The sequence below is a fragment of the Ylistrum balloti genome, unplaced genomic scaffold, assembly GCF_031769215.1.
Source record: "Ylistrum balloti isolate Yb309-2 unplaced genomic scaffold, AGI_CSIRO_Ybal_v1 Utg370214, whole genome shotgun sequence".
Classification (NCBI taxonomy): domain Eukaryota; kingdom Metazoa; phylum Mollusca; class Bivalvia; order Pectinida; family Pectinidae; genus Ylistrum; species Ylistrum balloti.
In genome coordinates, this window is record NW_026782182.1 from 989,100 (window position 1) to 1,002,621 (window position 13,522).

The following is a 13,522-nucleotide window of genomic DNA, read 5'->3' on the forward strand; positions in this document are numbered from 1 at the left end:
GCTTATCCTCAATTTTTATGTAACATTTTCCTCTCGTCCCAATATTTCATCGATCTAAAATGGCGACAAAGTCAACTAAATTTTCATTAATTATCCCTTGCAATTTGAGAGTGGATGTCATCTATCTGCTATTAAGTGATAAATATAAATGTCTACGTTTAGCTCAATTCAATATCAATATCAATCTTTACAAAGTGTCATCCTGGCTCTTCATTGTTGTTACCATAGCCGTGTAATCTATCCTGGCTCTTCACGTGTTGTTACCATAGCCGTGTAATCTATCCTGGCTCTTCACGTGTTGTTACCATAGCCATGTAATCTATCCTGGCTCTTCACGTGTAGTTTCCATAGCCGTGTAATCTATCCTGGCTCTTCACGTGTAGTTTCCATAGCCGTGTAATCTATCCTGGCTCTTCACGTGTAGAGTTCCATAGCCGTGTAATCTATCCTGGCCCTCAATTCACGTGTAGAGTTTCCATAGCCATGTAATCAATCCTGGCTCTTCACGTGTAGAGTGCCATAGCCGTGTAATCAATCCTGGCCCTCAATTCACGTGTAGAGTTCCATAGCCGTGTAATCAATCCTGGCCCTCAATTCACGTGTAGTTTCCATAGCTGTGTAATCAATCCTGGCCCTCAATTCACGTGTAGATTTCCATAGCCGTGTAATCAATCCTGGCTCTTCACGTGTAGTTTCCATAGCCGTGTAATCAATCCTGGCTTTTCACGTGTAGTTTCCATAGCCGTGTAATCTATCCTGGCTCTTCACGTGTAGTTTTAATAGCCGTGTAATCAATCCTGGCCCTCAATTCACGTGTAGAGTTCCATAGCCGTGTAATCAATCCTGGCCCTCAATTCACGTGTAGTTTCCATAGCCGTGTAATCAATCCTGGCCCTCAATTCACGTGTAGATTTCCATAGCCGTGTAATCAATCCTGGCTCTTCACGTGTAGTTTCCAGAGCCGTGTAATCAATCCTGGCTCTTCACGTGTAGTTTCCATAGCCGTGTAATCTATCCTGGCCCTCAATTCACGTGTAGAGTTCCATAGCCGTGTAATCAATCCTGGCTCTTCACGTGTAGAGTTCCATAGCCGTGTAATATATCCTGGCTATTCACGTGTAGTTTCCATAGCCGTGTAATCTATCCTGGCTCTTCACGTGTAGTTTCCATAGCCGTATAATCTATCCTGGCTCTTCACGTGTAGTTTCCATAGCCGTGTAATCTATCCTGGCCCTCAATTCACGTGTAGAGTTCCATAGCCGTGTAATATATCCTGGCTATTCACGTGTAGAGTTCCATAGCCGTGTAATCAATCCTGGCTCTTCACGTGTAGATTTCCATAGCCGTGTAATCAATCCTGGCTCTTCACGTGTAGTTTCCATAGCCGTGTAATCTATCCTAGCTCTTCACGTGTAGAGTTCCATAGCCGTATAATCTATCCTGGCTCTTAACATGTAGAGTTCCATAGCCGTGTAATCTATCCTGGCCGCCACTTCACGTGTAGTTTCCATAGCCGTGTAATCAATCCTGGTTCCTCACATGTAGAGTTCCATAGCCGTGTAATCTATCCTGGCCGCCAATTCACGTGTAGTTTCCATAGCCGTGTAATTAATCCTTGCCCTCAATTCACGTGTAGAGTTCCATAGCCGTATAGTCAATCCTGGCCCTCAATTCACGTGTAGAATTTCCATAGCTATGTAATTTATCTTAATTCCTATCTTACGTGTAGTTTACATAGTGTGCAATTTATCTTGATTCCAACGAGACAAGTTGTGACACCTGACAGGTCAGTACATGTTAATGCCTTCTCGGGTTTCTCTTGTAAAAAAGCTCTCTTTTTGTCTTATTGATTAATTTAACAGGTAGAGGTTCACACATTTATAATTTCGCTATTGAAAACACTGATTTTGGTTTCCAAAACGGTCCTTGTGGTCATATATATACTATATGTGTACTTCGCTGTAACGTGAATATTGATTCACTACATAACAGGAATTGTTTGAATTCAGACAACGACGAGTTGAGAAAAAAATTTATCAAACGTGGGCATCAACAACCATGATTATTTATAAATTGATTTGCTGTTCTGATGTTTCCCTTGAATCTGTTTCCTGATTAAAAGTGTCGTTTAAATTACGAGGATTGATGGCATAGCTATGGAAACTCGTCACGTGAGGATAGGAATTAGGATATATAACATAGCTATGGAAACTCTAAACGTGAGGATAGGAATTAGGATATATAACAGAGCTATGGAAATATAACATAGCTATGGAAACTCTAAACGTGAGGATAGGAATTAGGATATATAACATAGCTATGGAAACTCTAAACGTGAGGATAGGAATTAGGATATATAACATAACATAGCTATGGAAACTCGTCACGTGAGGATAGGAATTAGGATATATAACATAGCTATGGAAACTCTAAACGTGAGGATAGGAATCATGATATATAACATAGCTATGGAAACTCGTCACGTGAGGATAGGAATCATGATATGTAACATAGCTATGGAAACTCTTCACGTGAGGATAGGAATTAGGATATATAACATAGCTATGGAAACTCTAAACGTGAGGATAGGAATTAGGATATATAACATAGCTATGGAAACTCGTCACGTGAGGATAGGAATTAGGATATATAACATAGCTATGGAAACTCTAAACGTGAGGATAGGAATTAGGATATATAACATAGCTATGGAAACTACACGTGAGGATAGAAATTAGGATATATAACATAGCTATGGAAACTGTACACGTGAAGATAGGAATTAGGATATATAACATAGCTATGGAAACTCGTCACGTGAGGATAGGAATCATGATATATAACATAGCTATGGAAACTCTAAACGTGAGGATAGGAATTAGGATATATAACATAGCTATGGAAACTCTAAACGTGAGGATAGGAATCATGATATATAACATAGCTATGGAAACTCTAAACGTGAGGATAGGAATTAGGATATATAACATAGCTATGGAAACTCTAAACGTGAGGATGGAATCATGATATATAACATAGCGTGAGGATAGGAATTAGGATATATATGGAAACTCTAAACGTGAGGATAGGAATTAGGATATATAACATAGCTATGGAAACTCTAAACGTGAGGATAGGAATCATGATATATAACATAGCTATGGAAACTCTAAACGTGAGGATAGGAATTAGGATATATAAAATATCTATCGAAACTCTAAACGGGAGGATAGGAATTATGATATATAACATAGCTATGGAAACTCTAAACGTGAGGATAGGAATCATGATATATAACATAGCTATGGAAACTCTAAACGTGAGGATAGGAATTAGGATATATAACATAGCTATGGAAACTCTAAACGTGAGGATAGGAATTAGGATATATAACATAGCTATGGAAACTCTAAACGTGAGGATAGGAATTAGGATATATAACATAGCTATGGAAACTCTAAACGTGAGGATAGGAATTAGGATATATAACATAGCTATGGAAACTCTAAACGTGAGGATAGGAATTAGGATATATAACATAGCTATGGAAACTCTAAACGTGAGGATAGGAATTAGGATATATAACATAGCTATGGAAACTCTAAACGTGAGGATAGGAATTAGGATATATAACATAGCTATGGAAACTCTACACGTGAGGATAGGAATTAGGATATATAACATAGCTATGGAAACTCGTCACGTGAGGATAGGAATCATGATATATAACATAGCTATGGAAACTCGTCACGTGAGGATAGGAATTAGGATATATAACATAGCTATGGAAACTCTAAACGTGAGGATAGGAATTAGGATATATAACATAGCTATGGAAACTCTAAACGTGATATATAACATGGATAGGAATTAGGATATATAACATAGCTATGGAAACTCTAAACGTGAGGATAGGAATTAGGATATATAACATAGCTATGGAAACTCTAAACGTGTGATAGGATAGGAATCATAGGATATATAACATAGCTATGGAAACTCGTCACGTGAGGATAGGAATTAGGATATATAACATAGCTGAAGATAGGAATTAGGATATATAACATACTATGGAAACTCTAAACGTGAAGATAGGAATCATGATATATAACATAGCTATGGAAACTTATGATATATCACGTGAGGATAGGAATTAGGATATATAACATAGCTATGGAAACTCTTCACGTGAGGATAGGAATTAGGATATATAACATAGCTATGGAAACTCTAAACGTGAAGATAGGAATCATGATATATAACATAGCTATGGAAACTCGTCACGTGAGGATAGGAATTAGGATATATAACATAGCTATGGAAACTCTTCACGTGAAGATAGGAATTAGGATATATAACATAGCTATGGAAACTCTAAACGTGAAGATAGGAATCATGATATATAACATGGCTATGGAAACTCTTCACGTGAGGATAGGAATTAGGATATATAACATAGCTATGGAAACTCTACACGTGAAGATAGGAATCAATATATATATATATATATATATATATATATATATAACATAGCTTAGTTAGGCGTTTGTATAAAATTACATAGCTATGGAAACTCTACACGCGAAGGATTAACTTTCTAATTATGGATTAGTACACCTTCACAGTTTGACCTTTTTATACTCTCAATTTGTCTCAGTTGCCTCCTAGGTTTCAAAATTTTAAAACCTTGATCATTACTCATTATTCCTAGAATGAAGCTGTATTCTTAATATTTATATTAAAAAATGCTAATCTCTTGTGTGTCATTTAGGTTCTATTTAATGAAAGGCATGATAAGTGCATACTGTCTACAGATGAGAACCCATGCACAGACTTACTCTATTGACAGAAACAACCATGACCAGGCTGTTGCTGTACCAAAGCCATACGACAATGAAACCATATATGTACTGACGTTGAAGAAGATTAAAAAAAATGAAGGATTATTACCTAGTCTTTTATCAATATTTTATTTGATATGATTTTATACGAACTCATACATGAAATATAAAAATCGAATAAAGCAGTTTTTTTTATTCTATTAGTCACGATCTTTTTAAATTAATTATATCCGCTTTGGTGTCTTTATCTCTCATCTTAAAATTCGATGCATCATATATATTACACAGTTGATATCTATTATGATTTATATGAAAAAAGGAATTGACGGCGCTTTAACAACAGAATATTTATCAATTATCAAAGCCGCATTGTGTAGACTTTATTGTCCTGTTAGTATTGACAATGTGACTAAACATCTCCTAAATTTTGTATTACGTGTCGTTAACGATTAGGACGTGTAATATTCTGACCGGCTGAGTAAATAAAAACGAGATATTGATGAAACACCACATGGAACCTGCATCATGTTTCCTGTTTATAGGCGGAATTCACGTGTATCTTAACACAATAAAGTATCTCAATTTTTTTTACCGTCTGCTTTCACCTTTTTTATCTTACATTTCAAAAGTTTCAGCTTTATAATAATTCGTATGATCGTTTCATGAACTTAACCCATGTTGTGTGATGATTGAAATAAATCTTAAGAAACAGGATGGATTAAAGAAACAGACAAGATTTTGTTCAATTGATCGATTGGTTTAGCACATTGTCAGTACATCCGCTTACATGATTGTTTAATTGATAACACATACAAATAAAATCATACGTCAGCAACGATTGTTAATTAATGGAAAAATACATTTGTTCAAAGAATTCCTTTCAATCATAATTATTGATGTATTAAGCACTTTACTGATTACCAATTATCTAATTCGTTTATTGTTTGTACATTTCGTGTTGTGAAATATTGTTACCAATAAGTAATGAGCTCAATATATTGTTTTTAAAGAAATCTTTGCTGGAGTTACTTCTTGGTTTGCTGAAGGAAAAGAATTACTTAATGACTATATATCTTGTTTGTTAAAATTCTAAACAAAGAGGATAAATGATTAAAACCTGACAGGATGTCTACTGAGTACACACATTAGTTAACGAGCATTCTGTCTTTTCGTCAATATGAGACACGATAACAACCATTTCTGTTAATGCGAAAATAACTGTAATATTCTACATGCATTGCTCATACACAATCGTTTACAGTTTAATTAAAGTTTGTCTTTTAGTTTTTAAGAAAAGAAGCCAGAAGACATACGGCTCATCATAAAATTCCCCCAGTATTTGTTTGTGAAATAACAAAATAAAAAAATATATAGCAGAAGGCAGAAAATAAACAACCGAAATTATAAGTATTCGTACTGTAACATTTTAACAAAACTATTGTCTGTTGCATCTACGTTTAGGTCGTCGTTAAATGTACTCGTCAACCGTTGTAACATTTTGCTATGTGAAGGCCTTTTATACTTAACATGGTAGTCTGTTTTACATGCGGTATGTATGCATTTTACACTTGCCTAGGCGTAATGCAATATTGCTTCATCATGTAACAGCTGATTATTTTTACAAGATACTGTATCAAACATCAAAAGTACATGCTTGAGATGAAACCCAATATGAATGTATTGTATATCAATATATATTAATCTTTCCCAGTTTTTCTGAATTATTTTGATGTTAAGTACATTGCTACAAAAATCGCTAAGATCTTTCATAAGAAAAAGCTTATCATCAATAATTCTGCTATATTTATTCATATCAAAATGAAGCAAGGGCATGAAGAGAAATCAATCGCTTAAACTCGTTGACATTCGATGTGGGTCATGATTCTCTCCTTGTAGGTATAATAATACAATTATCGGCGAAGCACGCTATCCAAATCCAGGTAATTCTAAATAATTACACGTTCTCAAAAAGAGAACCGATTATTTATAGAAATTGAACTTTTACTATCATTTACCATAACAGGACAGACACAGTATTTTTGTTTCGTGATAAATAAATGTCCTTTGCTTGATAGCAACAGGTAAGAAGCCGTCCCAAGTGTAAGGAGTTTAAGAATATATTGGTACTCTCAATCAAAGAACTACTGATGTAGACATTTGTTAATTTGAAATATCAGTCTAAACCTAACAGCATCACTGATGTACAATCCGATTTGTAATATGTTTGTCAATATTGCAAGCTCCCTTATGCACTTAATGTTTTGTCGGACTGACAACTCCATACAACACCATGCATTTAACCGTTTATGTGTCTTCTTTTGTTTCCGTTAATCGTAAACAGCGATACAGATCTTTGACCAATGACTTTTTTTTAAAGAAAAAAACTTCTTAACAGTCTTTACAAAAGTATTTGGATATTGCATAAAACTGTAATGTGTGTTGTGTTCGGTGGCAGGCGAATAAATACTAGCAGAAGAACATCTCATTTGAGATAGAACTCACTTGACAGAGTGTTTCCCTCCTAAATCATTATCCAATATGTTTTGACGTTTAACTTTTTAGAGGTAAAACAACCCATCCCATCGACTACAGACTTTTCGTTAGCGGCTAACCTGCATATTAAGGCATGACGAATAAGGCAGTTAACCACCTACGTCTATAGCTAGGATGTCGAGTTCGGTGTTTACTGTGAATTTCCCTTTTCGTAAATGTAACCTGACTGATCCCTTAACAATAAATATTTACACGTCCCTGTCAATTCACTGCTCACGAGCTTCGATGTCGACGTCTGTGCATTTCATTACAAAGTAGGTAAGTTTTCAGGTGTTGACGAAGACGGTTTCTCGATCTAATTAGATGTTCTCTGCGGTTCTGTAGCTGACGAAGACGACTTCTCGATCTAATTAGATGTTCTCTGCGGTTCTGTAGCTGACGAAGACGACTTCTCGATCTAATTAGATGTTCTCTGCGGTTCTGTAGCTGACGAAGACGATTTCTCGATCTAATTAGATGTCCTCTGCGGTTCTGTAGCTGACGAAGACGATTTCTCGATCTAATTAGATGTTCTCTGCGGTTCTGTAGCTGCTACTCGTGACGAAAGAGACACCTGAATGACTTTATTTTCTCATGTTAATCGTTGAATTAATCGTATGGTTTTTGAACATTATCTCTCGATGACTTTATGGGAGTTACAGCTGGTGTTGAAATATATACCCCTTCAGAATACATGTCTTTTTCTTCAGGTTCTTGTTTTCCTTTGTCTTAGAGCTTTAAACATTTCACTGTATCAACTTTGAACTGCGATTTTACCTTCCCTTTTTGTGGTTGTAATAATACTATTCAACATTGGTTAAGATGAGATTTTTAGTTATACTGGCAGATATAACGCGGTTCAGAATCGAAACTGTCAACAAAATACGATTCATTAATCTTCGTCACATATTACATAATACTGTTTTTATCTCTTAAAAATACGACAAAACGAAGGAATGTGTTATGTAGAGAAGTTTGTAACGTGACACTGTTCATTATTCACGAGTTCATGATCCAACCTTTGGTAATGTTAGTGACTTTGTGTTTTGTGCGAAATGTATTGTATTCAGAAAAAAAGTCTTTATCGAATAAATTGTTAACAAAAGAATATATCTCCCTTTGACAAACTTCTGCGCAGTGTGAAGAGATTAAAACATCGAGCAACCGAAAGAATCCCTTCTAGTACACCTTATGAATTTGTAAGTAGAAACTGTAAAACCTTTTTCTATAATGGTACCTGTTGTGATATAATTTGATGTTGGTTTACATTTTAATCCTTTTATGTAACTGGTGTTAAGCGTAAAGGAGCTTACGTATTGTTAAAGCAACAACAACATGAATAGAAATATGCTGATATACGTTAAATTGATTTTGAAAATCTCCAACATTTTTCTTTTGAATTGGGCTTTTTTATATTCCCTGGACACGTTTCTTTGATTTTTATATACACATTATATTCTCTTAGAAGAGAAAGGAATCACCATGTGTTATACTGGAATGTTGTCGCCATATTGTTGTACGACTGAAGGGTTTTCGTCCCTTGTTTTGCATTCATAGTTATTTACCCATGAATAGAAATATGCCGTTATGTTCGTTAAGTTAATATTCGGACAAACTGTTTTAGACGTTTGTTCTGTTTTAAGGACACCTGAAGGACAGTACAGGAATTCCTGAAGCATCCCATCTGTGATTCAAGTCTTATTAAGAAGAATAGGAGAAGATTTCGCGTGACGTAGTGCCTTTGTCAGGCTCTTTTCGACGCCAGCTGTGCTTTACTTATGCTTCAATAAATTGATTAAAATAGGCCCACAATTTTTTTCTATGAAGAAAATTGTCAATTTGCCACTACTTGTGTAGGGGTTTATCAGTAAATACTGTCATATGAGAAGTTACTGACCAAGACGATAGTCCGAGTCCTGACGATTGTACAAGTAAGTGGAACGATTCAAATTAATCTTACATAGAAACGTAATCAATCAAAATATGTATGTCGTACTATAAGTCTACTATAATCTCTCACTGGATTTATTCAGTGCCACAATGCATCATGTAATCTTAGTAGTAAGTTAAAAACAAAAATCTATAAAATATGTCAGAAGCTAGGCTGGGCTTTAAACTCCATTGTTGACCATTTTTGCAATATATAACATTGTCATGTCTTTGTTATGATTTTAACAGTCCGTGCATTTAGCTTTTTTGCAATGCATACTCAACTTTGAATAATTAATTAATGATGTGATTTATTAGGGATTCTTTTATGCTTTTGTTGTAATACATGGTAACCCGAAACCAAATGCATTCAAAATAGGAAGAATATCAATAAGAATTGATATAACATTTATATTCTATTTCTTAAAATGTTCAGATATAAAAATAAATATACCCGGAAACACGCCATATGAAATAGTAATAATCGATAACAAAAGATAGAATATGAGAAGGATGTTCGAAGGACCAACAAGAATGCGAATTCAGAATTAGATACAGGAGAACTAAATGATACATTTGCATCAAATGGACATTAGGAATTGAAGTCTAGAAGGTAAATATTGAGAATCAAAAGTCTAGTACACATGAACTATATATTTACGGCAAACCTCCGGGCCACCAGTGTGAGTTAAACACTCACAGTCTGATAACCAGGACAGCTTTAGACATTTTCGGATGAAAATTTGATAAGTAAATAGATGCATGTAATTTTGGATCAGGTAAGATATCTGTTTTCCAAGCCTAGTGTCAACCACCAGTCTAAGCTGACCAAGATCGGCAGTGATCATCGGAAGCGATCGGTAAGTGAAGCAGAAAATTACAAGTTAAATGTATCTGGTATTATTAGTTTTACGTGTTAACGACCACGTATAGGAAACAGATGCACTTTTAATCGCAGAATCAATACATTTTCACGTAAGATGTGCAATCCTTCTATTGGTCCCATATGTCCTCAGGTTAAGACACCTTCTCCTTCGTATCCATCAATGTCACGACAAAAAATAAACCCGGAAGGTACGACCACTTCAGAATACACAAACATTATGGAAATGAACGTTATATTGTACTATCTATTATCATTCTCACTAACGACATGCAAACATATCTATGAATGGATGTTGAAGGAGAAGCATCACAAGGTAAATCCGTACAGTGTTGTGTAACGAATTTAAGAATGAAGGTGAATTGTGGCCGGAAAAAGCGATAAAGATATGAACTAGATAGAATAGTTTCAAATGTTTGCGAATGTTTGCGAATGTGAAGTGAAAAAGGCTGCTAAAATTTAACATTGCCAATCAAAATCGTGGATGTAATATACAAATCCTAGTCAATTTATCAGTCTCCTTTGTCAATCGATTATATTCTTTCCATATCTTTGAGAAAATGCAAGGAAAACAAGACAGGAGAACTTGCACATAGACCTCCGACAAAACGGGTAACAGGTGACAGGACAAAACGCGCTTCCACTGGTGACGTCACCAATACCCGGATGTAAATCAGGGTAATTTGATCGCTTGCTTGATTAACATCTCGAAGCAGGTGTGAATCGGCGCGTTTAGACGGATATATCTCGGAAACGGATGGTCGAATTTCGATGCGGTTTTCGGCATTTTTGTTCTTATACAACAACAAATCCATTGAAAATCGAACCTATCACCATTCAGGTTCCTCTTTAAATGCTTAATGTGATGTTTTGTCGGACTCTCACATCCTCGTCGAGCCTTTAAAAGAGAATTGAAGTATTTGTAGAAGAAAAAAAATCCAAGTCTTTAAAGAGCTTAGATATTTGTAGAAGAAAATAAATCAAGTCTTTAAAGAGCTTAGATATTTGTAGAAGAAAAACTTAAACTTTTTAATGACGAGTTCAGAGGTGAATACTTGAATTTATCCTGTAACTGGCATCGCCATTGTCGTAATACAGCTGCCTCATATATTTCTGCTGTATTCGGCAGTCATGTATGTAACATATGTATTCTAAACTCGCTGTCATTTTCTTTGATGTTTAGAACTACATTTCTACGCGGAGAAATTATTTTGGCGTACGGCATCAGGCAAAATTCAGAGTAACGTCAACGGCAGGTAAACAAAGATTGAAGATCAAAACTACTGAAGCTTTGATAATCTGACTTTCAATCAATTTTAAAATTATATGCCTTATTTTGTCTCGGGACAGAAAGACAAAATATATCTGATATTTTAAGGCACTGACCATGTATTCTCTAGTATATTATGTTCGGTTGCCGGAAAGCAAAGAAAGACAGAGGAACATTTCCTCAAATTCAAATTTGAATTGAAAAGGACCGGTAAAATTAAATATTATTGATGTAATATTTAAAAATACTTTACTTGGATTAACCAAAATTTACATATTGGGTGTCGTTAATAAAGCATAAGACACTTACTGTTCCGAAATACCTGGTCTTATTTTTCTTTGCATTTTTTCAGGAGTCTCGGTGTAAATTTACATATATATAATGATATGAATATATATTTGTCTTTAGATACTGCCCGGTTTTATTTAATTTAATGTTGGATTATGATCATGTTCACATATTTGATATTTTCTTTTTTCCATTTGTCGTGAATAATTTTTTTAGATATAGGAATGTATGGAAACGTAATTTAAAGGTGAAAGAAAACCACATAACATTGTAGAGGTATATTAAAAAGGTAAGGAGTGACGTGTATATTAGTGAAATGTCATGGTGGAACGACTGAATACAGACAGAAATACATGTAACCGATCGCTAAATGTAAATTTTAAACAGACTGGTGACGCTTCTGAAATTGTAAAACTTTAGTTAAAAATGATTTTATCTATCTTTTTTTTACTATTATTATTATTTTCATTACTCGAAACGAATGAGTAGTAAAATTCAGCTCCTGGTAGTCTTCGTATGAGTTTTCATGGGGTTGAAATATAATCTATTTCCCGTGTGACCTTATACGCCAGAACGGTGTTTTACGATAAATTATGTATGGAAATGCCTGTTTGAAAGCATTAAACAGTTGACAACAGGGGTTTTAACACTACTGCTGATGCTAGCCTGTGAATTGTATTTGTGGGTTTTTTTATGTAAGTACATGTAACTACATTGTTAAGCATGTAACGTAACGTTTCACGGAAAAAGATAATTCCAGGGCAACGATATGAGAAGTCACAGCTTGTAAATATTGAATATCTCTTACCTCCGCAACAGTTTCTTGTTTTCATTATTATATATATATATATATATATATATATATATATATATAGCTGCAATTCTTAAATATACATCTTTTTTAGATACTTTTACAAACCTATCATATGATTTCTGATCTGTAAGTGTAAAAAGTCATTACATGCAATGATTGTTTAATTCCTCCTGGCATTGATAATTATATTCATATACGTGTATAATAATTATATTTACATCGGTATGTTATAAGCATATTCATACCTTGTGTAATAATAATATTCATAGTCGTGCGTAATGATTATATTCACATCCGTGTATACTAATTATATTCATAACCGTGTGTAATGATTATATTCATATCCGTGTGTAATGATTATATTCATATCCGTGTGTAATAATTATATTCATATCCGTGTGTAATAATTATATTCATATCCGTGTGTAATGATTATATTCATATCCGTGTGTAATAATTATATTCATATCCGTGTGTAATAATTATATTCATATCCGTGTGTAATGATTATATTCATATCCGTGTGTAATAATAATATTCATAGTCGTGTGTAATGATTACATTCACATCCGTGTATACTAATTATATTCATAACCGTGTGTAATGATTATATTTATATCCGTGTGTAATAATTATATTCATATCCGTGTGTAATGATTATATTCATATCCGTGTGTAATAATTATATGCATATCCGTGTGTAATGATTATATTCATATCCGTGTGTAATAATTATATGCATATCCGTGTGTAATGATTATATTCATAGCCGTGTGTAATAATTATATTCATATCCGTGTGTAATAATAATATTCATAGTCGTGCGTAATGATTACATTCATATCCGTGTGTAATAATTATATATCCGTGTGTAATAATTATATTCATATCCGTGTGTAATGATTATATTCATAGCCGTGTGTAATAATTATATGCCTATCCGTGTGTAATAATTGTAATCACAT